Below are 26,879 nucleotides of genomic sequence, written 5' to 3' on the forward strand. Positions count from 1 at the left end.
AGGGAATGTGTCTGTTTGTTGTTATATTGTACTCTCCCAAGACCTTAGTACAGTGCTTTGCACACATTAAGCACTCAATAAATACAATTGAATGAATTAATAACAATAATAATGATAATTATTGTGGTAGTTAAGTGCTTATTATGTGCCAAGCACTGTAATAATAATGTTGGTATTTGTTAAGCGCTTACTACGTGCAGAGCACTGTTCTAAGTGCTGGGGGAAATACAGGGGAATGAGGTTGTCCCACGTGAGGCTCACAGTCTTCATCCCCATTTTACAGATGAGGGAACTGAGGCACAGAGAAGTGAAGTGACTTGCCCACAGTCACACAGCTGACAAGCACTGGGAGAGATAAGGTAAATAGCTCCCACATGGGGCTCACAGAGTAAGAGGGTGAACAGGTACTGAAACCCCATTCTGCAGATGAGGGAACTGAGCCACTGAGAAGTTGTCACTTGCCCAAGGTAAAACAGAACGTATGTGGCGGAACCAGGATTAAAACCCAGGTCCTCTGACTACCAGGCCCATGCTCTTTCCATTAGACAATACTGCTTCCCAGGAAGGATATCCTCCATACAGCCTTCCCTGACTAAGCCACCATTTCCCTTATTCCCTCTCCCTTCTGCATCACCTACGCCCTTGCATCAGTACCCTTTAAGAACTTGATATTGACCACCCTTAATCAATCGTATTTATTGAGCACTTACTGTGTGAAGAGCACTGTACTAAGCACTGGGAGAATACAATATAACAATTTAACAGACACATTCCCTGCCCTCATCGAGCTTATAGTCTAGAGTGGGGGAGAGTGACATTACTATAAATTATGGATGCGTACATAAGTGCTGTGGGGCTGGGAGAGGGGATGAATAAAGGGAGCAAGTCAGGGTGACAGAGAAGGGAATGGAAGGAAAAAAAGAGGTCTTAGTCAAGGAAGGCCTCTTGAAGAACATGTGCTTTGAAGCAGAGGAGAGTAATTTTCTGTCAGACCGGAAGAAGGAAGGCGTTCCAGGCCAGAGGAAGGCGTTCCAGGATGTAGGAGAGAAGTTGGCGTTAAGATAGATGAGATTGAGGTACAGTGAGAAGGTTGGCATTAGAGAAGTGAAGGGTGCGGGCTGGGTTGTAGTAGAAGAGTAGTGAGGTGAGGTGCAGGGCAAGGTGATTCGGTGCTTTAAAGCCAATGGTAAGGAGTTTCTGTTTGATAGAGAGGTGGATGGACAACCACTGGAGATTCTTGAGGAGTGTGGAAATGGACTGAATTATTTTTGTAGAAAAATGCTCTGGGCAGCAGGGTGAAGAATGGACTGGAGTGGGGAGAGACAGGAGGCATGGAGGTCAGCAAGGAGGCTGATACAGTAATCAAGGAGGAATAGAAGTGTTTGGATTAACATAGCAGTTTGGATGGAGAGGAAAGGATGGATTTTAGCAATGTTGTCAAAGTTGAACCAAAAGGATTTAGTGACAGATTGAATATTGATCTCTCAGCACCACAGCACTTACTGTACACATCCGTAATTTAATGTCTGTCTCTCCCTCCAAACTGTAAGCTCCCTGTGGGCTGGAAACATGTACACCAACTCTGTTGTACTCTCCCAAGAGCAAGTGCTCAATATATACCAGTGACTGACTGATTGATTTGTCACACCTTTTTTCATCTGTCCCATATTCTTTCATGTTGGATAACCCTTGCTAAACAGATTTTGAAGAAGTGAAACCGCACCAAGGGGAATTAGGAAACGGTCTGTACCTTCTCTTTATTCTTTCATGGGACAGATGGTTCAGACAGTGTCTGATACTGCACATTCATGAAGTAAGCTACCTTGATCTCACCAAGAAGAAGCTGCATCACCAATCCGCACAGTCGGCTCTACACTTTTAACTCTTCCCTTAGAAACCGACATCAAACAGCAGCACAGGCCCAACTGAGGCAAAGATTATGCGTAATTAGATTCAGCAATAACCAGATTCTCTTCCAACCATATGAACAGGTGACAATGAGTTCCCAGCATTTTAATTGCTACTAGAATTGCCACAGCTAAGTGCTTGCCAGGATATCCGCTATAAACTCCCTCTTCTCAGAGTTTTGTAGCACACTGTAAAAACTGTGCTCTGGTTGGGGATATATCACAGATAGGTGCATTAAGGGGGAAAAAAAATCCATGAAACATCTGTCCATTTGTTTTAAATTTTTAAACTGATATATCTACTTTCTTTTTCTGGTTTCGAATGTTTTCTTTCGTGAGCTGGGAAAAAAAGTGATTTTTGTTTCTTAAAATGCCATTTTTGCCACTGTTTTCTACAGAATATGGGGTAGGCAATTTTGTTTTGTGATTATGACAAGTGTTATTAGCTGTTAATAACTGAACTTGGTCTTCTATGTACATCCCTCTCGACTGTTGGCTGGGAATGTGACTACCATCCTTGTTGAATTGTACTCTCCCAATCAGTTAGTACAGCGTTCTGCACACAGTAAGCACTCAATAAATACCACTGATTGATTGACTGATGAGCTATACATATCTATTTTCACTGTCATTGAGATAGCAAACTCCTTGAGCTGTAAGATCCCTGATCAGGGTTCAGGTCTACCAACTATGTTGTACTCTCCTAAGTCCTTAGTAAAGTGCTCTGTATAACCGAGGTGCTCAATAAATAGCACTGATTGATTGACCAAAGCCAAGCATTACGTCCACTCTCTACCAAACCCTTAGTATAGGGCTTGGCATAAAGTAAATACTCAATACATATTATTAATTTTTAGCAGACTCAGAGGTACCCAGAATATCATCATGCTAAATATACCCTCCGAATTGAGTGTCATACATCAGATGAAATTTTTTGAGTGCTTAAATACATATTTTTGCACAAATCAGGTCCTACCTATTTCCCAACTTGGTTTCTATAGTTGTCTAGAAAATTTAGGCACTGCAATTTCTAATATTTCACCATCGTTGGCAGGTCAAATTTTCTCCTTGGGGGACCAAAGCCATGCCCACTAGATTGTAAGTCCCTTGAGGGCTATTAATTGAATCAATAGAAACAAATGATTAATTTATAGAACCCTAGTACACATCTGTCAAACCCATCTTTCTGTCTAGTCTCTCCCCTTGAGAACAGGACTCCTTAGTCCTATATAAAAGCCATAAATATTTCGGATGTAACTATGATGATGTCGTTATGATGTATGCCTATTCCCTCTGCTCTTCTCTCCCTCACATCTGTGTCGCCCTGACTTGCTCCCTTTATTCACCACCCCCCACAGCCCCACATCACATGTTCATAACTGTAATTTATATATTTATATTAATGTCCGCCTTTCCCTCTAGAGTGTAAGCTCGTTGTGGGCAGGGAATGTGTCTGTTTATATTGTACTCTCCCAAGGGCTTAGTACAGACTGTGAGCCCCACGTGGGACAGGGTCTGTGTCCAACCTGATTTGCTGTATCCACCCCAGCGCTTAGTACAGTGGCCGGCACACGGTAAGTGCTTAACAGATTTCACAATTATTATTATTATTACAGTGCTCTGCACACAGTAAGGGCTCAGTAAATACGATCAGATAAATGAATGAATCAATCGTTTTTTATTGAGCCCTTACTGTGTGCAGAGCACTGTACTAAGCGCTTGGGAAGACACAACAATATAAGAGAGTTTGTAGGTACGTTCCCTGCCCATTTGAGATACCCACTAACCCTCTCCCCCAACCTTCTTCTTTCCTCCCGGCTTGAATTTTCAGTATTCCCCCTGCCTAAGGTGCTAAAGTCCTCATTGATCTTTGAACTCTTTTTGGTTTACCCTTCTGAATCAAAATTCTCGAGCAAATCTGTGTATCTAAAAAAGCAGATAATGCTCAATAAATCTCACTGATTGATTGATCAAAAGCAGGCCACTTTCTCTATTATAAACTCCCAAATGCTTAGGACGGGCTTTGTATAAAGCAAGTGCTCAGTAGGTAAGTGCAGTCGAAAAAATGCATGCCTTACCTAGACGAATATTTTCCCCATCCCCCAAAATGACTTTGCGAGTGTTTTAGCTGCAGTAAGTAATACATGAAAGTGGTGGTCTTTGCAATTCCGGGCAAACCCAGATCACACAACTCCAAAGTGCAAGCCCTAATCAAGAAAGGGAGACCCCCGTGTCTTTCGGCTCCGGGGGATTTAGCATTTCCGTCCCTTTGATCTGGCAATGCCTCTTTTACAACATCTCCACTGCTCCTCTTTTGACAATGGACTAATGATGGAGCCACAGAGGGTAAAGGGGCTGCAGTCCAAACCAAGGCCTTTTTATTATTCCTGAAAGAATCTAATTGAAGTCCAAATGTTTTGGAAATTGGGGCCTCATTACAGGTTTACGAGGAGGGCAGAGAAGAAAAGGAGCAGGCGATTGCAAAGGGGGGGGACCACACCCATCTCTAGCTGGATTTACATTCCTGTGAAATCCTTTGTTTCTCTGGTTGAATTGCTTCATTCAAGTGGACCTGGCCTTCGGCTGGAGGATTTACAACTGCTCCCAGTGATGATGTATCTATGAGTGAGAGTGCCATTGAGAGAGGAAGATTCTATGCTCTTACCCGCTGGGCCCATCAAAACACAGCCAGCCACCTTTTGGCATCCCCTGTCATTTGGGTGAACCTTGCTGACCCCAAGGCCTTCGAGGGCGGGGAGGTCTTTCCTACTAACAGCACGTTAAAGTACATGAGAAGTTCTGGCAGGAGTAAGCTCCTTGAAGGCAGCTCCTGGTGGGGGCACAGAGTTGGGCTTTCTTTCAGCAGAGCCGAGAAGAGGGACAGTGGATGATTCCGAAAGGTGGATAATGAAAAAACAGGATAGAAAGAACTCGATTCTTTCGAAATGTGGTGTTGGGGAAGGCTTTTATGGTACCCGAAAAACAGACATATGGATTTTGGAGCAAATTAAGCCAAAGTGGTCTTGGGCAGGCCAAATGACTCGATTTAGACTGGCATATTTGGGACGCATAATCAGGAGGACTAATTCTCTGGAGAAGACACTAATGATAGGAAAAGTCCAGGAAAAACGTGGAAGAGGCAGACCAGCAGCCGTAACAATGATAATGGAGGAAACCGTTAGAAAGGTTGCAGATTATGGCAGAGGACGATGTTCTGGAGAAAGTATATCCAGGGAGTCACTATGAATAGGAAACAACTCAGTGGCATTTAATAATAAGAAGAAGAGGAAAGCAGATGGGGAGTGTGAGCCCCATGTGAGACAGGGACTGTGTCCATCTTGAAGCTATCCCAGACTTAATAATAATATTGGTATTTGTTAAGCGCTTACTATGTGCAGAGCGCTGTTCTAAGCGCTGGGGTAGACACAGGGGAATCGGGTTGTCCCACGTGGGGCTCACAGTCTTAATCCCCATTTTACAGATGAGGTAACTGAGGCCCAGAGAAGTTAAGTGACTTGCTCACAGTCACACAGCTGACAAGGGGCAGAGCCGGGATTCAAACCCATGACCTCTGACTCCAAAGCCCGTGTTCTTTCCACTGAGCCACGCTGCTTTTTTAGAATAAACAGTGCTTTATATATAAGAAGTGCTTAACAAGTACCATAATTATCACTATTATTGGGGTCTGGCTCTCTCCCTGTCCATGTCTGAGCTTCTCTCGGGGTCCCGTTCTTTCCCATGCCACACTCCCTCCTCCATCTCTCCCTCTCCCCTTTCTTTTTTCCCCTTCTTTCGGAGACTGTGTTCGATCTGATTAACTTGTAATCAATGCTTAGTATAGTGGTGGGTACCTAGTAAGCACTCAACAAATCCCACGATTATTATTATTCCACTAAACCAGCCTTGACCTCTGGCTCTTTCTTCCAGAAACCTCAAGCCTAGTTTACTGGTCTGGCAGAGTGGGAAGAGGAGGAGCAAAAATGAGCAAGAGGGAGAGAAGTCAGAGCTACTCATTCACACTGATGACTTCCAAAACTTAAAAATAAACCATCCACTCACACAGTATGGTGGCAAACTGACAAATAATTTAGGTTTAGACCTAAGCTGCACTTAATGAGTTGGAAGTAATGGTTATGATTGTCATTTCTAGTATCATGATTAAAATTTAACAATGGGTTAAGTTGTGCCAAGCTTTGAAGGATGCGTAACTTCAAGACTACTGTTCCTGAACAGGACTGGTACTGTAAACCAATGGACATCGCCACCATGTTCTGGTATATAACACCTTTGCACCTCTGAATACCCTTCAGAATCAAACTCAACACTCCCAGCAGTAGAGTACTCTCCTAAAACTGTATCATCTGGGGGACAGGAGTCAATCCATCAGTTTTATTTATTGAGTGCTTACTATGTGCTAAGTTCTCGGGAGAGTACAGTGCAGCAGAATTAACAGACAAGTTCCCTGCTCACAAAGAGCAGAGAAGCAGCTTGGCTTAGTGCACAGAGCATGGGCCTGGGAATCAGGACATGGGTTTAAAACCTGACTTCGCCACTCGTCTGCTGGGTGACCTTGGGCAAGTCACTTCAGTTGTGTCTGTTACCTCATTTGAAAATCGGGGATTAAGCCTGTGAGCATCATGTAGGCCACGGACTGGATTAGCTTGTATCTACTCCAACATTTAGTACAGTCCCTGGCCCATTGTTGGGCAGGGATTGTCTCTATCTGTTGATGAACTGTACATTCCAAGCGTTTAGTACAGTGTTCTGCACACAGTAAGCGCTCAATAAATACGACTGAATGAAGTCCTTAACAAATGCCATTAAAAAAATTAAAAAAGAATTACACTATGGAGACTGACTGACCCATCCCTACAGCATACTTGAGCAATACTAAAGATATACAAAACCCAAGAGTCAGAAGAAGGAAATGATTTGTTTACAAACTCAAATGGAAGGTCAAAACAGAAATTTTTAAAAAAGTCCTAAATTTTCTGCTCTGTGATTCCAAGCAAATTTGTGGACCTCTGCCCTAAGGCGGTTTCCCTGATTAAATACCAACACTTCAAGTCTTTTAAACCAAACAGCAGTTAGAAATTTATACACAGCCTCAGCACTTATTTAGTGGTAATGGAATTTTTGAGCACCTATTAAATGCAATGCACTAGAGTAGGGGCCTAGGAAGTAAGTTAGAAGCCCCAGACATATTCACTGCCCACAGGGAGCTTATTAAATGATTTATCCATCTATTTCACCCTTACATTCTCAGGCTACTATTATATCCTGGCTCTTCCTTCTGCTCCCACTATCTGGAAATTATTTATGGCTGCTTGTCTTCCCCCATTAAACTGAAAACTCCTTGAGAGCAAAGACTATGTCTTTGGCTTCTGCTGAATTTTCCAAAGTGCTTAGTACAGTGCTCTGCACTCAAAAGGTGCTTAAGTAGTGAACTGAAGTGACTCAACTGGATTGCTCTCTCTAGAGATGGTCCCTTGCTCTAGCAAGCTGTAACTCTGTCGCTGTAACATATGCCTTGTGGTATCCCATCTAATTAACATGGTTCTGCACCAGCACTTAGCATAATACTTGGCACATTCTAATTCTAAGAGGCTGATTTGGCCTCTGTGGTCCGACTCTAGGAGGGGATCGAAGACAAAGAGCTGTTCCTTTATGGATTTCCACTTGTTTCCAGCAAGGAAAACTGAGGCAAAGTGACTTATCAATCAATTTGATTCCACTATGGCCTAGTGGAAAGGATATAGGACTAGGAGTTAGAGGACCTGGGCTCTAATCCCAGTTCCACCATTTGCCTGCGGTGTGACCTGGGGAAGTCATCTGTCTTCCCTGTGTCAGTTTCCTCACCTGTAAAATGGGGATCCACTCTCAGGGTCACACCTGGAGATTTCCCAGCACTCTACCAGTCTCGACTAGAGGAGGGAGAGTCGAGCAGAGACGTATCCATTCCATTCCTAGCTTGGCTAGTGGCTAGCAAATGCAAGGCAATCTGCTATGAGTCAGAACTCACCTGTGCTGGGCAATAGCGGCAAGGGAGAGAATCGAAGGCGAAGACTCAAATTGACTGGGCAGAAGGAGGCAACGGTAAACCATTTCTGTATTTTTACCAAGAAAACTCTATGGATACTCGACCAGAACGATTGCAGATGGAGGTGGGGCATTCTGGGAGAGATGTGTCCATGGCATCGCTATGGGTCAAAGACAGCTCGGCGGCTTGAGACAAGACAAAAATGGGGATAAAAATACCTGTTCTCCCTCCCTCTTAGTCTATGAGTCCCATGTGGGCCAGGGACTATGTCCAACCCAATTATATCTACCCCAGGGCTTAGTGCAGTATATGGTATACAGTAAGTACTAAATAAATATTATTATTATTAAATTTAAGTACACACTACGTGTCAAGCAGGATTCTAAGCACCGGGGTAGATACATATTAATCAGGTTGAACATAAACCCGGTCCCACATGGGGATCACAATCTAACAGGAGGGAGAACAAGCACTGAAATAATCATTATAATACTAACGATAATAATATTGAGTGCTTACTGTGCATGGGACACTTTACTAAGCTCTTGGGAGAGTACAATATAACAGAGTTGGTAGCCACGATCCCTGCTCTCAAAGAGCTTACAGGATCTCAAAACAAATCCTTGGCAGTCAAGATTAAAGGACTGATGCCCAACTGGTCACACTGTTCCGAGCTGTGATGGGATTTGTGGCCCACTAATCTTATTTAAGGGAAAAAGTTCAGGCCGGAAATCGGAGATCCTGGCTGCTATGTCAGAACCTAGCAGATTCAACCAGAAAGCCCCTGTCCCTCTCCATTATCTTTCTGTAGATTTATTTTCAAGAAACAGCCTTTTGGCACTGCTGTTATTATTTTTTTAATAAAAAAGAAGCTATTTAGGAGGGGCTGAATGATACTGTGTCTTGACACACAAAAAGTTATTTATCCATAAATTAAGGTAACTCTGCCCATGTTAACGAGGCTGTCATCCCGACCATGTGATTTACTGTGATCTGGTAATAGAAAAGCTTCATTTCCTTGACACCTGGGTGGTAATGGGACCGATAATTCCATCCTGGGAAATGTTTCCTCCTCTCGCCTTCTGGAGGTAGTTTAAAATCCAGAGTGCATTCACGGGTCACAGTAATTCTGGTTCCCATCTCCAGAGCCAAGACAGACAGCAAACACACAGACACACAGACACACACACAGACACACTCTCTCTCTCTCTCTCTCTCTCTCTCTCTCTCTCTCTCTCTCTCTCTCCCCCCCCCCCAGACACGCACATTCATTATCCCAGACGCCTGCCTCGGCTGTGGCCTTTCTTTAATGGATTTAGAGCTGCAAGGATGGATATTTGTTCTTGCTTAGCAACAACAGTTTCGGAGATGACAAATATAGGAGTAATTAAAATGGGCAGGGGCTGGGGGGGGGGGGGGGAGTGGTTCAAATCGACTATGGAAATTAAAACTAGAGATCCGACTTTTAAAACTAGAACCGATCTTGGCTCAAATGCTATTAATATCGCCAATTAAAAAAAATGGATTGCATCAGCAGATACAACACGGGTCTATATAAAATATGGCCTTATCTACTAATTACCCCAGGGAATAAGCAGCGAGTAAAAAGGAGGAGAGGCAAGCATCTTGTATGACAGTAATAATATCTCATTTTCCAAACTGGCTGCTTATTTTTGTACACACATAATACAGCTGCACTCCCTGAGAACCCCAAAACCTGCTTATGCATGCTCTTGCATTTTACATTCTGAAAGCAATTTATCATTTGTTAGACTCCCATAAGGCTCTCTGTGGAGGACCGCCTTATTATCCCCATTTAACAGAAGGGGAAATGGAGGAAAAGTCCATGCGAAAGTCAAGGGTCCCACTGTGGGAGTTTCCATGAGGCAGCACTGGGTAGGTCTGGGGAATTCAACTCCCTGGAATTGGCATTTCCACAGGAGCCAGGCTGCTGGAGGGCTAAGGAGGCCCTGAGGGCCCTTCCAACCCTAACTAAGAGCACCACCTGACACCCACAGACCTTCGTCCCAATCCCCGCAGGAAGCAGCGTGGTCTACTGTGAGGAGCACGGGCCTGGGAGTTGGAAGAACCCGAGTACGAATCTCGGCTCTGCCACTTAATTAATCTATATCATGTCTTTCTCCCCTCTACACTGTAAGCTTGTTGTGGGCGGGGAATGTGTCTATTTATTGTTATATGCACACAGTAAGCACTCAATAAATACAACTGAATGAAAGAACCTGTCTGCTTTGTGACCCTGGGCAAGTCACTTGACTTCCTTGGGGCTCAGTTCCGTCATCTGTAAAATAGGAATAAAGATTGTGAGCCCTATGTAGGACAAGGACTGTGTCCAACCTGATTAGCTTGCATCTACCCCAGAACTTAATACAGTGCCTCACACATAGTAAACACTTAAATACCATTCAAAAACAAAACAAAAAAGGGGCCAGCGGGATGGGGGATGAGTGAAAGGTCAGTGAAAGGATGCAGGCTGCACAAGGGGGAGGCAGAATCTTACACAGGAGAACTGAGGAGTTTTCCATTTCTCTTTTGAAAGAAGGAGGTGGGAGGGAGAGATCCATGCTGCTTTGAGGCTTCTTGCCATTCAATCTTGGTTTAATTATTAAAGCGCTCCTTTGTTTTTGTATGTTGTGAGCCTCCTGAGGGTAGGGGTGACTATCTTCCATTTTTCCTCTGTGTATTGCTAATCCATTCAGTGGAATTGATTGAGGACCTATTCTGCAGAAGAGTGGGGTAGGAGGTGATGGAGTAAAATAAAACAAAAGATAGAGAACCCTGTCCAAAAGCACTTGCATTCTAAAGGGGAAAGCACACAGTGGCACACAGTAGGAGGAAAAATCTGGATACAACTGGTAGGCCCGAATGTGTGAAAAATGAGATAAACGAATTAATAAGCAAATGAATCCATAAAGCAGATAAATCAAGTGCGAGGTAAGCGCTAAAAGTGGCTCACTATATTACATTAGCTGGTGATGGTATAGATCTAATAGGAACTTCAAAAGGCACTTTCATAAATGTTTCCTGATAAGCTCCACTTTTTCATTAATATCTAATGTTCATTAAAGTCATGAACTATGCCCTGAGCAAGGAAAAAAAAATGTATGGAACCCTATTCAGCAGCTTCTGCTCCATGCCCTACAAAACACAACTTCAAAACCTTCCAGGAATGCCTTTAGGTTTTGGCAGTCTTCACCAAAGTAAAGCAAAGCAGACGGCCTCTTCCCTCCTCTCATTCTTGCTCTTTGGCAAGGTACCTTCAAAGCCTTATTAAAATCATATCTCCTTCAAAAAGGCTTTCCCCAGCTAAGCCCTCATTTCCCCTACTCCCTCTTCCTTCTGGGTCATCCTTACACTTGAATCTGTACCTTTTAAGCCCTTGATAGTTACCCTACTCTCAGGCTCACGACATTTACGTGCTGATCCAGAGTTTATTTTAATGCCTATCTCCCCCTCTGAACTGTAAGCTCCTTGTGGGAAAGGGACCGTGTCTACACTCAGTTGCACTGTACCCTCCCAAGACCTTAGTACAATGCTTCGGCACAGAGGAAGGGCTCAATAAATACCACACTGACTGATTAGTCCCAAAGCCACAAATAAGGATCAAGAGTGGCTATCATACTACCCCCCAGCCCCCCAGCACCGCCCCCCCCCATCACAGGCAAACAAGCAATCAAAAAGAAAACTCAAAAGAAATATATTCACAGAAGACAGGATGGGGGAGATTTTTACTACACCCGTAAGCTGCGATTACAGTTCCAACATAAAATACACCGAATGGAGCTCCTAGGAGCAAGCGATACAGTAGGGTCTTTCATTCCAAGCAATGGGTGACACAGTCTGGAAACAAAGAAATTCGGAAAATATGTGGAGGCTAACCTGAAATAACTGTAATAAACCCAATGGAGAGTACGATTGTTTTTTCCTTTTTACCACTGGGGTGAATAGTTACAGGGCACGCTCATATTTTCAGGGAGTTTAACAATCAGTCATTCATCGATTAATCCTCACCACAAGGACTTTGTGAAAGGCATCAACATTATTCCCTTCGTTGTGGAGCAAGGCAAAAATCAGGGCCAGAACTATTAAGTGACTTCTTTTTAAGGGTATTTGTTAAGGGCTTACTATATGCCAGCCACTGTTTCGAAGTGCTGGGGTAGATACGAGGTACATAGTCCCTGTCCCACATGGGGCTCACAGTCTTAGACCCCATTTTACCAATGAGGTATCTAAGGCCCAAAGAAGTGAAGTGGCTGTGTGACTCTGGGCAAGTCACTTAACTTCTCTGTGCCTCAGTTCCCTCATCTGTAAAATGGGGATTAAGACTGTGAGCCCCACGTGGGACAACCTGATTCCCCTATGTCTACCCCAGTGCTTAGAACAGTGCTCGGCACATAGTAAGTGCTTAACAAATACCAAAGTCCCACAGCGGACAAGTGGCAGAGCCAGGATGAGCGCCCAGATCTTTCTGATTCCCAGATAGGTGCTCTATCCACTAGACCATGCTGCTTCTCCCCCTTTCCTAGTGTGCTACACTGGCTCTGGGCAAATGAGTTGCCCACCTACTGCCCACCCTGTTTACCCATCCTCTCTAGCCCCCAAGTTTGGGAAGGGACCCCGCCCGTGCTCAACCTGCTAGACTGGGCCTGTGAACAGAACTCTGGATCCAGGGTGGTGTTTGGATTCGCTTTAAACACCTTAAAAAAAAAGAACCTTCTTCCTGCTTCTCCCTTAACGCTTAACTTTAAACTCCACATAGTTGGTTTATCATAGCAGCATCCAGCGGGGAAGAGCTTTCCCCATTGAAAGGCTGCATCAAGGATCCCTCGACCGGCTAGGTGACCAAAGCGGCTAAGAGGCCCATCCTTGCCAAAAATAACCTAAACAGTTGAAATGATGAGGTCTTTCCTAGGAGGATCCCAAAGCACCCTAGAAATATTCACTCCTTTCACCACGTCTGCCGTGTGACCTTGGACAAGACACTTAATTTCTCTGGGCCTCAGTTCCTTCATCTGTAAAATGGGGATTAAGACTGTGAGTTCATGTAGGACAGGGACTACGTCCAACTTGATTACCTTGTATCTACCCCAGGGCTTAGAACAGTGCTTGGTACATAGTAAGTGCTTAACGAACACCATACAAAAAAATAGCCAGTTTAGAGCTTCGATGGTGGGAAGTGAGGAAAATTGTCGCCAACTGGAAACGAGCCTCCCGTGCTCCATTTTCATCTCTCCAGCAGCTGACCTCTCAGTCAAGTCATCCCTCTTGCAGGGAACTCTCTCCAGGTTCACATCCCCAAATCACACCTCCTCCAGGAGGCCGTCCCTATTCCCTCTCATCTTCTCACCCTTAATCTCTCCAACTACCACTTCTTCAGCCCTACTCACCAGGATAATTCAACTCTCCCTAAAGTATTTAAATACATATGATTTAGCATATGATTATCACCTCCTCCTACTTGTATTTTAGAGGCTAAACCCCTTTTCCCCCACCCCTACAGGCTATATATGTCGGTCTCCTAGTTCTACTGTACTCTTCCAAGTGCTGGGCATGGTGCTCTTCACACAGTAGGTGCTCAATAAATATTATTGTTTGACTGGTCAGGCTACGGTGCTGATTCAGGCCTGACTTCTAGTGCCACCTACTGATGGTAAAAGCAGAATTGCTTCAATCGATCGATAATATTTACGGAGCACTGTACTGAGAACTTGGGAGAGTACAATGCAACAGAGTTGGTAGATATGACCCCTCCCCACAACAAGTTTACAGTCTAGAGGGGAGCTTACACGTTTATATGAGGTCTTTGTTAAGAGTCAAGTCGTCATACATATTTCTATACATAATATACGCATGTTTATGGGTGTGTGGGCACAAGGGTATATGCGTATACATGCCTACATGTACATTTATGCACATGCTTGTATGTGTACGGGCCTACATGCGTATGTGTGCGTAAGAAAGAATGAGAAAGTGAAGAAAGATGGAAAACGAATATAAAGTCATATTCCTGGTTGTAATAATAATAATGAGGGCATTTGTTAAGCGCTTACTATGTGCAAAGCACTACTCTAAGCGCTGGGGAGGATACAAGGTGATCAGGTTGTCCCACATGGGGCTCACAGTCTTAATGCCCATTTTACAGATGAGGGAACTGAGGCACAGAGAAGTTAAGTGACTTGCCCAAAGTCACACAGCTGACAAGCGGTGGAGCCGGGATTTGAACCCATGATCTCTGACTCCCCACCCCGTGCTCTGCGCTGGGGAGGATACAAGGTGATCAGGTTGTCCCACATGGGGCTCACAGTCTTAATGCCCATTTTACAGATGAGGGAACTGAGGCACAGAGAAGTTAAGTGACTTGCCCAAAGTCACACAGCTGACAAGGGGTGGAGCCGGGATTTGAACCCATGATCTCTGACTCCCCACCCCGTGCTCTTTCCACTGAGCCACGCTGCTTTTCTAATGTTACTGTCCACTACCACCTTCTCCCCCAAATGCTAGAAACAGGATCCAACAGTAAACCTTGACACAGGATCACCTTTCCTTTTTGGGGCTTGATTTTCAACCCAATTCAAAAAGCACTGCTGAAAAACTTCAGTTAAATCCAGAGAAGAAATACAAATCTCTAATTGCCAACAGGGCCACACTGCCAGAGGAGATAATCCACTTTGGTACAGTGGGAGCTGCCACTCTTGGAAGGAAGACAAATGTCTTCCTGCAACTTTCATGTGCTTCCCACCTCGAAGCTTTCAGCACTCCCCCTCTCCCCTTCCTGCAATCCCCAAGCTTCTCCGAAGTAATGATGGTGGGGAGGGGAACGGCTTCTATCCATTTGAAAAGCCCTATTAATTTTAATCTCTGGGAACTTGTGTAGAAGAAACCTGGTGACTGGCTATGTAGCATTCATTTCCCAGAAGTGGTCCAGGGTGTAACAGGAGACTCTCCACTGGATGTTGCCAAGTAGAGGAGAAAATTACTTTGTTATGGTGTCTGTGATCGAGTGAAGAGTAGTGTGAAGAGTCAACTCTCAAGTAACCACAGTAATGGGGGACAGGGCTAATGATTATCGTGTAGCTACCCCGGCGCTTAGTACAGTGCTCGGTACATGGTGGGCACTTAGCGAGTACTGCAATTACTATTAATGCAGCTAATTCCGATCGACAGACCGATCCACAAATCCAAAATTTGCCAAAGGGAATCTCCCATTCCCTTTCCTCGGCCTTTCCATGCTGTGGTGAAGGTATGGTGAGTGGCCAAGAAGCAGGCAGTTGGAGGAAGGTTAGAAGGGTAATTAGCAGAGGGATGAAATAAAAGCCCAAGGAGCAGGCAGTTAGAGGAAGGTTATAAGGATAATTAGCAGAAGTCTGGATAAAAGTCCAAGGAGCAAGGAGCTGGAGGAGGTTAGAAGGGTAACTAGCAGAAGGACTGGATAAAAGTCCAAGTCACATCCATGAGCACTTCTGTAAATAAGCACATTCAATTATTTCTTCAGTTACTTCACCACATATTCATACCACTGCCTGACAGGTCCTCCCTCCATCTTCCAGGTCCGTGAATAATTTAAGTATGTCTGTCCCCTCCTCGAGGGCAGGGATTGTGTCCTTAGCACAGAGCAGATAGCAGATCCTCAATACTGATGGACTGATCTATGATTCACAATGTTGCATTTACTTTGGGTGGGTCCGGCATCCTGATAGGGGAGTGAGGAACTGGAAAGGTCCTGAATTGGCTGGAAACTCTCTTGTTTGCATCCCAGCTGCTCAAAGATTCCCAAAGAGGCTAAGGGGCTAAGACGCTCTGTTTACACGTTTCTGCAACATCCTTTCAGATCTCTTTAGCACAAAAGCAATCAGCAGTTGCCACTAATTACTGTGTTATTGGCTCGGCTGACCTTCCCCCTGGTCTTCAGGGTTACATCATGCTATTCTGAAGAAAACAGAATGATCCCTACAGGCTTAAATAAAATAAAGGAGAGATGCAGTTGACTTCTCCCTTTCCAAAGTCAAGTTGGGGGAGGTGGGGGGGGAGTGGTGTGGGAGTTCCTGGCTTAACTGAAAGATAGCCTGAACAGACCACCAGCTCCTGGTTCCAACTTGCAGGGCAGCCCCTGCAGTTAGGAACCGAAAATCTTTTACGGCCCAGGGTAGTGTACTGGGTAAGGTGGTCCAGATTTTGCTTCTTATCACCATCTCTGCCTCTAAGCATGGTAGGACCAGTGAGATGCACATCTGTGGGAAGCCAGTGACCTTATCCTGTAAAACTCCCTTGGGTATACTGGCAGCTAATGAACGAATCACTATCACTATTATTATTACCTTTATTATGGCATTTGTTAAGCACTTACTACGTGCCAGGCACTGTCCTAAGCGCTGGGGTAGATATAAGCTAATCGGGTTGGATACAGTCCCTGTCCCATGTGGGGCTCACAGTCTTAATCCCCAATTTACAGATGAGGGAACTGAGCCACAGGGAAGTGAGGTGATTTGCCCAAGGTTCCACAACAGACAAGTGGCAAAACCGAGATTACCACCCAGGTCCTTCTGATTCTCAGACCGGTGCTGTATCTACTAGGCCACAGAACTGTCTGAAGTCACCCATTCCTTGCTGTGGGATGTCTGAGCAGTTGCCAGATCAACCCTAATGAAAAAGGGCCCAGCAACCTTCAGAATGATACCCTGCTCTGTGAGATTGTTTGGGTCAGTTACGGTCAATCGATCTATCAACGGTACTTCCTGAGTGCTTACTGTATGCAGTGCTGAGGTGAGTAAAATACAACAGAGAAGGCATAGACGAGTTTATTGAGCACTTACTGTGCAAAGAGCACTCTATTAGGTCCTTGGGAAAGTACAATGTAACAGAGTTCATTCACTCATTTAATTGCATTTATTGAGTGCTTAGTGTGTGCAAAGCACCGTACTAAGCGCTTGGGAGAGTACAACAGCAGAGTTGGTAGTCATGTTCGCTGTCCAAACGAGCTTACACTAAAAGGGGAGACAGACGGTAAAATAAGTTACGGATCGAGAAGAGTTTGTTTCATCAACAGTAGCATTTACCGAGGGCCTTTGTGCAGAGGGTACTGTACTGGGCACCTGTGTGGGGCATTTTACTCATCCGCTAGGAGAGTCAAATAAAAGTAGAAGACAGGAGCCATAACCTTTAAAGAGCTTGCAATCTAATGTGGGAGACAGAAAGACACAGGATATTTACAAAATGGTGAGAGAAGGAGAGGGAACAGATAAATAATTAGGAATGAATATAAACAGGGCGATCCAGAGCTAAAATGTTTCAATTTAGTCCTAAGGACAGTTTCAGTAGAGGACAACAAATTGGGAAGAAGGTGAAGTGGGGGATGATGCTTATAGAGCTCAGAGCGCAGGAATAGGGGCTTGGAATACATTCATAAGGTGAGTTCAGGACATAAACCAACAAATCCCAAATGACTTTCCAGGAGGATCCCAGCTTCCAAATGCAACCCATAAATCAACCAAACCCTTTTGACTTCAATCCCTGTCCCTTGCTGCCTCGGTGAGACCCTTAAGGCAAAATGTGGGGGGAAGGAGAGAGGCAGGGGTAGAGCATCAATATCTACCCCAAGGCTTAATTCAGTGTTTGAAGAGCTTAACCAACACCCTAATCACAAGTTCTTGTCAGAGTAGTATTAATAGTGAGAGTATTTATTAAGCATGTTCTGTGTGCAGATATTAAAGAAAAAAATGAAAATAAAAATAAATTGGGGGGAAATAACAACAATATAACGGAAATTCTGTATTTTTAAAGCTCCTTTATATTCTCTTTGTTCCCTCCACCCCATAGAACATTAAGCGTAAGGGAGTCACCCCCTGAGCTATGAATGGATCTGAGCTGACAACCTGTCCAGCCCCTGATGAATCAAAGAAGTCTGGCCCAGGCACACCAGAAGGCTGTTTCCTGATAAGCCACAAAAGCTTTCCCATTTCCTTAAAAGGACTCTGTCCAGTTAACCTCCCTACTTCTAACTCACATTCCACATTACACATGCTTCTCTCCGTGTCCCTTTAACCTCTAAACCATCACACGGCTGTTCATTTTTTATGAACAGTTTGAGATAAACCTATTTGTCAACTGTGACTGAACATCCACCCAGTGAGTCACATCTAAGCCCAGGAGTGGGAAGAGCTATGTCTGGGGGCCTGGACGGAAAGGTCATTAAGAGCAGTGCATGCAGGGTCATGTCAGAGGTCTGGCTTGGGGCTTGGTTAGAAAGGTCATTAAGAGTGGTGCAGGTCGGGACAAGTCAAGAGGTCTGGCTTGAGTCTGCTTATGAGGTGATTTGTTTCACAGGCTCTCGTCGGGGAGAGTGGTGTCACAGAAATTGTGTTCACAAGGCAAAAGGAGTCGGGGAGACTGCAGACCATTCAGCTCAGTCTGCAAAATCCAATGTGGTTGTGAAGAACCTTGCCACCTTAGTGCTTAGAAAGGAAAACTTCAGAGACTTCACTTACCTGCTACTAGAGGAATTTCAAAATTCTCAACCAGAGTCCAGCCCTAATGACTCTCTTAAAGAACCTGTCCAAAACTCAGAAAGCACCAGTGCTGGGCAAGGGAGGAGGCCTGGAAAACTCTGAAAAAGCCCTGAAATCCACCATGCATTTCATCGTCTTCACCGTTACAGAGTTCAGATGGTATTTGTTAAGTGCTTCCTAGTGCCAAGCCAGTGTACTAAGTGCTGGGGTAGATACAAGATAACCTCGTTGGATACAGTCCCTGTCCCAGATGGCGATCACAGTCTAAGCGAAAGGGAGACCAGGCGTTGGATCCTCATTATACAGATGGGGAAACTGAGGCAGAGTGCAGTTAAGTGATGTGGACAAGTTGACACAACAGGCAAGCGGCAGAGTGTGATTATTAATAATAATAATAATAATAATAATAATGTTGGTATTTGTTAAGCGCTTACTATGTGCCGAGCACTGTTCTAAGCGCTGGGGTAAACACAGGGAAATCAGGTTGTCCCACGTGGGGCTCACAGTCTTAATCCCCATTTTACAGATGAGGGAACTGAGGCACAGAGAAGTTAAGTGACTCGCCCACAGTCACACAGCTGACAAGTGGCAGAGCTGGGATTCGAACTCATGAGCCCTGACTCCAAAGCCCGTGCTCTTTCCACTGCGCCACGCTGCTTCTCCATAACTCAGGTCCTCCAACTCCCAGACAAACAATTCACATTTGGCACTTGGAGTTTACAATTATTAAAGTTATTTTATGTTATTTGCAATACGGGCCTTTGAAAGTAATATATGTCTCTACTTTAAATATTAAAAAAACACCACCGCTTCACAAAATCCCACTCAGTAATAAAACTACCTTGAAGATGTACTGCCTTCTATCTCTCCACATGCTTTCTATAGGACTGATATGCTAACAGCGTTCTTGTGAGGAAGATACTTTAATCCCCATTTTACAGATGTGCACACTTAGAGCAAGTGAGGGTAACGGATGTGCCTAAAATTACATAGTAAGAGCGGATCATGGCTGGGTCTAAAGCCCAGGTCCTGTGACTTCTGTGCTCTTCCCAGAAGCCCAGTGTCCTGAAGGCTGTAAGTTTGGCGGAGGTGAGGCGGGAGGGCATTCCAGGACAGCAGGAGGAGGTGGCCCAGGGGTCGACGGCGGGATAGGCGAGAACGGGGGATGGTGAGGAGGTGGGCGGCAGAGGAGCGGAGTGTGCGGGGTGGGCGGTGGAAAGAGAGAAGGGAGGAGAGGTAGGAGGGGGCAAGGGGATGGAGAGCCTTGAAACCTAGAGTGAGAATTTTTTTTTCATGCAGAGGTTGATGGGCAACCACTGGAGGTTTTTAAGAAGGGGAGAGACATGCCCAGAGCGTTTCTGCAGGAAGATGAGCCGGGCAGCGGAATGAAGAATAGACTGGAGCGGAGAGAGAGAGGAGGAAGGGAGGTCAGAGAGAAGGCTGACACAATAATCAGGATATTACGAGAGCCTGTAATAATAATAATAATGTTGGTATTTGTTAAGCGCTTACTATGTGCCGAGCACTGTTCTAAGGCGCTGGGGGAGATACAGGGAAATCAGGTCGTCCCACGTGAGGCTCACAGTTAATCCCCATTTTACAGATGAGGTAACTGAGGCACAGAGAAGTGAAGCGACTTGCCCACAGTCACACAGCTGACAAGTGGCAGAGCCGGGAGTCGAACCCATGACCTCTGACTCCGAAGCTCAGGCTCTTTCCACTAAGCCACGCTGCTTCCCTGTACCAGTAAGATAGCCGTTTGGGTGGAGAGGAAAGGGCGGATCTTGGCGATATTATAAAGGTGAGACCGGCAGGTCTCGGTGACGGATTGGATGTGAGGGGTGAACGAGAGAGCTGAGTCAAAGATGACACTTGCCTAAGTCACTTTACTTCTCTGTGCTTCAGTATCTTCATCTGTAAACTGGGGATAAGATGAGTCCCACGTGGCCAGAGACTCTATCCAATCTGATTATTTTATATCTACCCCAATGCTTAATAAGTACGGTGCTTGGCACACAGTAAGCTCTTAGCAAATACAATATGACAAAGGGTGTAGCTTCAGGTAAACTCACTGGAAAATAAGAGGTTCGGTTTCTAAAAAACGTATGGATAACCCCTCCAGACAATCCCTTCTTAAGGCAATTATAACGAGTTTAGGCAATCTAATATAAATTACATTTAAAAAAAATCTAATTATTTAGCAAAATGTGAGATGCCAACGGGCAGCAAGTGTAATTAACATATTCAAGACCCTATCTACTTTTCTGCTTTAAAGGTAAAATGTTGATCATCTCACGGTTAAAAAACAGAATCACACATCCAAGTTCTGTTAGCTCCTCCTTGTCCTCTCACTTGTCGGATTTAAAACCTTATTTACTTCAACTCCACCACTTCTGCAGCCTGTTCCTGGGTAGGTCTGAGGGCTGAGTGTGCGTATTTAACATGATTAACAGCTTTATTCGTTTAACGGCTCCTTATCTAAGAGGATTCCACCAGATTATCCTGAGGATCTTGGACAGAAGTCACAGACCCAGCTGAATAGAGCAAAGGTAATGCTCCCAGTGATGGAACGGCCTTTTGCAGAACCCAATATAATTGAAGACGCACACACACACACACACACACACACACACACACACACACAACTATGCTTCCTAAACTAATCAAACCATTAAAATGTCAGCTTCCACCCAGATGCACATTACAGAGCCTACAACTAGCTGGCTGGCAGGGATCCAATTCAGAGGGGAATCTTCCTGACTCAGCCTGATTTATTGAATCTGACTGTTTCCCCTCACGTAGTGGCCTTCTCGTTTCCCAACACCACAGGGCCTCCGTGAGCATCTACCCTGGCAGGCGGCCAAGCACCACGGCACAAAGCAGGCTCCTGTCCCACGGTTTCCTCACTAACCGCTCGGAAACAATAAAGACGGTCAAGATGGGCTTCTGCGTTCCCTGTATTGGGAAGTGCTTTTCCCTTTGTTTAGATCCAGCAAGGTCCTCGGCAAATCCTACGTAAACTGCTTGAGGGAGCAATGGAGTCACAGAAGGTTGTCCGGGTTCGTGGGGGGACGTTCATTTAATTCTGGCTTCCTGTCGCTGAGTAATCTGTCCGATATTGCTAAAGCCACACACTCTTCAACGAGGGATCGCAAGGCGCTCTGCAAGGCAGTGAAGATCGATTAATCAATTGATGGCATTTATTAAGTGCTTACTGAGGGTAGAACACTGTACTGAGCACTTGGGAGAATACAATACCACAGAGCTGGTAGACACTTTCCCTACCCTGCCCACGTTCTCTGGGGAAAGCAGCTTGGGGAAAAAGCAAGGACCTGGGAGTCAAGGTTTTAATCTTGGTACCCCACGCATCTGCTCTGTGACCTTGGGCGAGTCACTTCGCTTCTGTGAGCCTCAGTTACCTCACCTGTAAAATGAGGATTAGGATTGTAAACTCAGTGTGAGACATGGACTGAGTCAAATATGATTATCTTGTATCTATCCCAGTGCTTCATGCAGGGCCTGGCACATAGAAAGCACTTAACAAATACTATTAAACTTACAGTCTAGACAGGAAGACACACATTCATATAAGTACATACATTATGGATAGGTACATAAGGGAAGCAGCGTGGCTTAGTGGATAGAGCATGGGCCTGGGAGTCAGAAGGAAATGGGTTCTAATCCCTGCTTTGCCACGTGTCTGCTGTGTGACCTTGGGCAAGTCACTGAAGTTCTCTGGGCCTCAGTTCCCTCATCTGTAAAATGGGGATTAAGAGTGTGAACCCTGTCCGGGACAGGGACTGTGTCCAACCTGATTAACTTGTATTTATCTCAGTGCTTAGAACAGTGCTTGGCACAGAGTAAACTCTTAATACTACTATTATTATTATTATGTGCTGTAGGATCACACAAAGTTTTAAGTCCTCAACTGCATGAATTAGTTACCAGAGGCTATGAGGGATAATTATCTAACCCAGTCCTAGTAAATACCCTACAGTCTCTCATTCGCCATCTCAATCAATTAATCCTATCTTTGGAGCATTTACTGTGTGCACAGCACTGTACTACGTGCTTGGGAGAGTACACTGTAACAGTTGGTAGACACGTTCCTTGTCTACAACTAGCTTAAAGTCTAGAGGACAAACTTACAGTCTAGTCAAAAGACCATTTCCAAGAAGGACTGGAAGACAATGCCAACAAATAACAAACAACAAAATCGAATAAAATAAAAAGGAACTGTGTCCAACCCGATTAGAAGAGTCTCAATATGGATTAGTGCACTTCTTGGCATATAACAAACGCTTAACAAATATCATTAAAAAAAAAAAAGTAAAGGGGTTTGCACAGACCCATTGAGAGCAACGCATACATTTGGGTGGACATACCTCACCGTTTCGGTTCAGGGTATTTACTGAGTAAAGTACAATAGGCACTTGCATATCTCCCTCATTAGATGGTCACTCTTCCCGAGCAGAGAATAAATCTTTTAATTTTCTCTAGACACCAAGTATTTTACTTTTCCCCTGTGATCAGCAGTATCTAATGCAGTCCTTCATATTCAACAGGTGATCAGTAAATGCTCCTGACTCATTTGTTTGACTGTATTTATTGAGCGCTTACTGTGTGCAGAGCACTGTATTAAGTGCTTGGAGACTACAATTCAGCAACAAAGAGACAGAATCCCTGATGATCGTCTTCAAAAGGTGGAGCCACAAACGTCTTGTTTCTGGGAACATCAGTCGCTGGAAAATATTTTTTGGGAGCGACACAGATGAAGAAGACTGGCTTGAGAAGGCCACTCTATTACAGTGCCTAGCACATAGTAAGTGCTTAAATACCATAATTATTATTATTATTATTATGTAAACTGTGTGGTAGAGTTTGGCATTACCAAACTCTAGCTGGAAAAAAAAAAGTGTGCCTAGGAAAGCTATTGAACATTAACTGAAAAGGTGGAGTGGAGGGACGACCAAAATGAGATCCTTATTCCCACCCAAGCTAACAGCACTTGCTGCAGCACGGCCTAGCAGATAGAGCACGGACAGGCCTGGGAGTCAGAAGAACCTGGGTTCTTATCCTGGCTCCACCACCTCTTTGCTGTGTGGGCAAGCCACTTCACTTCTCTGAGCCTCAGTTACCACATCTGTATAAGGGGGATCAAGACTAAGAACCCCATGTGGGATATGGGCCGGGACCAATCTTATTAGCTTGTATCTAGTCCAGTGCTCAGTACAGTGACCCATAGCAAGTGCTTAACATAGCACCATAAAAAAAAAAGTCAAAACTTGGTTCGCTGTGCCATGGCAAGACGGCAAGGCAGCTGCTCAAGGGTGGTGTGATGTTTGGGATTCAGAGGGTCAACAGGACGGTGGGATGGATACCCTGAAGGGCAATAATAATGATGATAACCATATACCACTTCCAGCTTATTTTATTACGGATTTTCTCTTGCCATGTCTTAAGGAAGTACTAAACCTTTGGAATTTAGCTGTCATTATTTTGCTAGAGCTCCCACTTCATCATAGAAAACGCACAAGGTTAAAGTCATAGCAGCCTCATCATGCTTGGCTTAACACATCCATGTCGTAACTTTACACACTGTGTCATTCTTCTGCCCAGATTCATCTTCCAATCTCAAACAAATGACCAGACAGGCTTTTTCATCAAATCCGACCTCTACCCTCACTGCTATACCAACCCACATCCTCACTACAAAATGATTGAGTGTAACAATTCAGCTTACACTTTATATGTTGAAATTGCAGCCAGGAGACTTTCTGATTTCTCCTCGTTCTGTTAAACATTTCTCTGAACAGTAAACATCTAAAATGAGATTTTGGAATCCCAGAAAAATAGTAACTCTTCTAGCCAGTAATTAAGAACATTCGAGAAGCAGCATGGGCTAGTGGCTAGAACGTGGGTCTGGGGGTGGGAATGACCTGGGTTCTAATCCCGGCTTCGCCACACGTCTGCTGGGTGACCTTGCCAAGGTCAAGCCACTTCACTTCTCTTTACCTCATCTGTCAAATGGGGATTAAGATTGTGAGGCCTATGTGGGACAAGGCCGGTGTCTAATCTGATTAGCTTCCATCTACCCCACAGCTTAGTACAATGCTTGGCCCATAGTTATCACTTAACAAATACCATAAAAAAATCTATACAAGAGCTGAATTAATTCCTTGGAAAGTCGTTATTTGGGCAACTCACTTTGTTGAGCCCTTCTCAGGGTCGCACCTGGAGAGTTCCCAGCAATTCTACTAGTCTTGACTACAGGAGGGAGAGTCAAGCAGAGGCATACCCATTCCATTCCTAGCGTGGGTGGTGGCTAGCGAGTGGAAGACCATCTGCTACAAGTCCAAACTCCCCTGTGCTGGGCAGCAGCAGCAAGGAGAGTCGAGAGCAGAGACTCAAGTTGACTGCGTGGAAGGAGGCAGTGGTCAACCGCTTCCATATTTTTACCAAGAAAACTCTGCTGTTCCACTACCAGAACGATTGCAGATGGAGGTGGGGTTTTCTGGAAGAGATGTGTCCACGGCATTGCTATGGGTCAGACACCATTCGACAGCATAAGATAAGACCTTTTGTTGAAAACAGCAGAGGCTGCTGAGCCCTAAATCCTCATCAACAGCTCACTTTCTCTGACTTCTCCGGGCCACCCTAAAGGGAAATTATGCTGAAACCCTAACGACTGTTGGAAAAACAAAATGCAAAACAAACACACACTGTTACCATCCCAAATACATCAGATGACACAATGCACACATTCCCATATGTAATTTGCTTTCTGTGGAAACTCTGCTTTTAGTGTCAGTAGAGACGGAGACCCTCCCAGCTCTTGAAAAGGGGGAGGGGAGGACCCAAGAGACTACTTACTGTAATAATAATTGTGGTATTTGTTAAGCATTTATTCTGTGCCAGGCACTGTTCTAAGTGCTGGGATAGACACAGGGTAATCGGGTTGGACATATTCCCTGCATAAGGCTCCCAGTCTCAATCCCCATTTTACAGATGAGGTAACTGAGGCACAGAGAAGTGAAGTGACTTGCTCAAGGTCACACAGCAGACAAGAGGCAGATCCAGGATCAGGACCCAGGTCCTTCTGACTCCTAGGCCCAGACTCTATCCACTAGGCCATGCCGTATTTCAGCTTTTTTTTTTTTTCCACTGTAACATCACAAGTTGCCCTCCTGAATAAATGAAAGTTCCACAGTTCCAGTGACTCAGTGACATGAGGCTGGGACTATAGCATTCCACCTGGAATTAGTGCTTTAACTGCCCCCGACCCTCTCCTCATTCATTCAATCCTATTTACTGAGCACTTACTCTATGTAGAGCACTGTACTAAGCACCTGGGAAAGTACAATACAGCAATAAAGAAGGACAATCCCTGCCCAAAACAAGCTCACAGTCTTGGGGTGGGGTGGAGGGAAGAGTCCAAGGTCCTCAGCAGTCCAAGGTCAGACTTTCTGATTGCAGCAGTAGAACTTGGGTCCCCCACATTACTGCCCTTCCATAAATTCATGGCTAATTGTGTCCACGATCCCTCATTAAAAGTCCATGCTGTACACCGGCAAGTTCCCATCATTAATGCCTTTGGAATAAAGAACCCGCAAAACAAAAAACAATGCAATTCCAAGTGTGTTTCTCGGCAACCTTTCCCTTCCTCCCACCTACTGTATCTTAGATCCCTCTACAAGCTGTTACCGCGACTTCCCAGCGCCAACCCTCTCCCCGGTACCCTATCCATCAGCCTACGGGAAGAGGAAATGGAAATAAAAACAGAGCGCACCCCCTATGTAGCCCTGCATCCACATATCCATTCCCTTAAACTCTCTTCTGTGCTCCCACTGCCAGACTGGTGGGTTTGTCAGTAACTTGCCAACAGGAAAAAGAACTGAGACGCAATGGGTCTGCTCGCCTCTCTGGGTCCAGGCATCACTACGACATAGTCAAATGACTCCATTAGTCTGTGAGTGCCTTGAGGTCATGAAAACAGCTGTAGCCAGTGGATAGAGCACGGGCCTGGGAGTCAGAAAGACCTGGAATCTAATCCGGGCTCTGCCACTTGTCTCATTTGTGACCTTGGGCAAGTCACTTCACTTTTCTCAGGGCCTCAGTTTCCTCATCTGTAAAATGGGGATTAGGATGGTGAGCCCCATGTGGGACAGGGATTGTTTCCAGCCCAATTTGCCTTTAACCTCCCCAGCACTTAGTACAGAGCCTGGCACAGTAAGTGTTTAATGAATACCACAATTATTATTATTATTACATTTCTTACTCAATTGTTCTACCCCCAGGAGTTCAGTACAGTATGCTCTGCACCAATTCTACTGACTGGTTGAAGGTTGAAAAACGGAACATACTTCTTTCCCCATTTGCTAACTGGAGACAATGCTTTTAGATTTCTGCTGA

The 26,879-nt window shown here is 44.8% G+C and overlaps 1 protein-coding gene and 1 non-coding gene across 2 annotated transcripts in view; one reads left to right on the forward strand and one right to left on the reverse strand.

Annotated features, from left to right (window-relative positions):
* EXT1 (exostosin glycosyltransferase 1) overlaps positions 1-26,879 on the reverse strand; it is a 284,225-nt gene that overhangs the window by 99,461 nt on the left and 157,885 nt on the right. The gene's annotated exons all lie outside the window — the stretch shown is intronic.
* LOC114811925 lies at positions 24,684-24,822 on the forward strand. Its single transcript, XR_003759620.1, has one exon. It is a non-coding gene; the product is annotated as a small nucleolar RNA SNORA7 (small nucleolar RNA).

Source organism: Ornithorhynchus anatinus, chromosome 4 (assembly GCF_004115215.2).
Source record: "Ornithorhynchus anatinus isolate Pmale09 chromosome 4, mOrnAna1.pri.v4, whole genome shotgun sequence".
NCBI classification, from domain to species: domain Eukaryota; kingdom Metazoa; phylum Chordata; class Mammalia; order Monotremata; family Ornithorhynchidae; genus Ornithorhynchus; species Ornithorhynchus anatinus.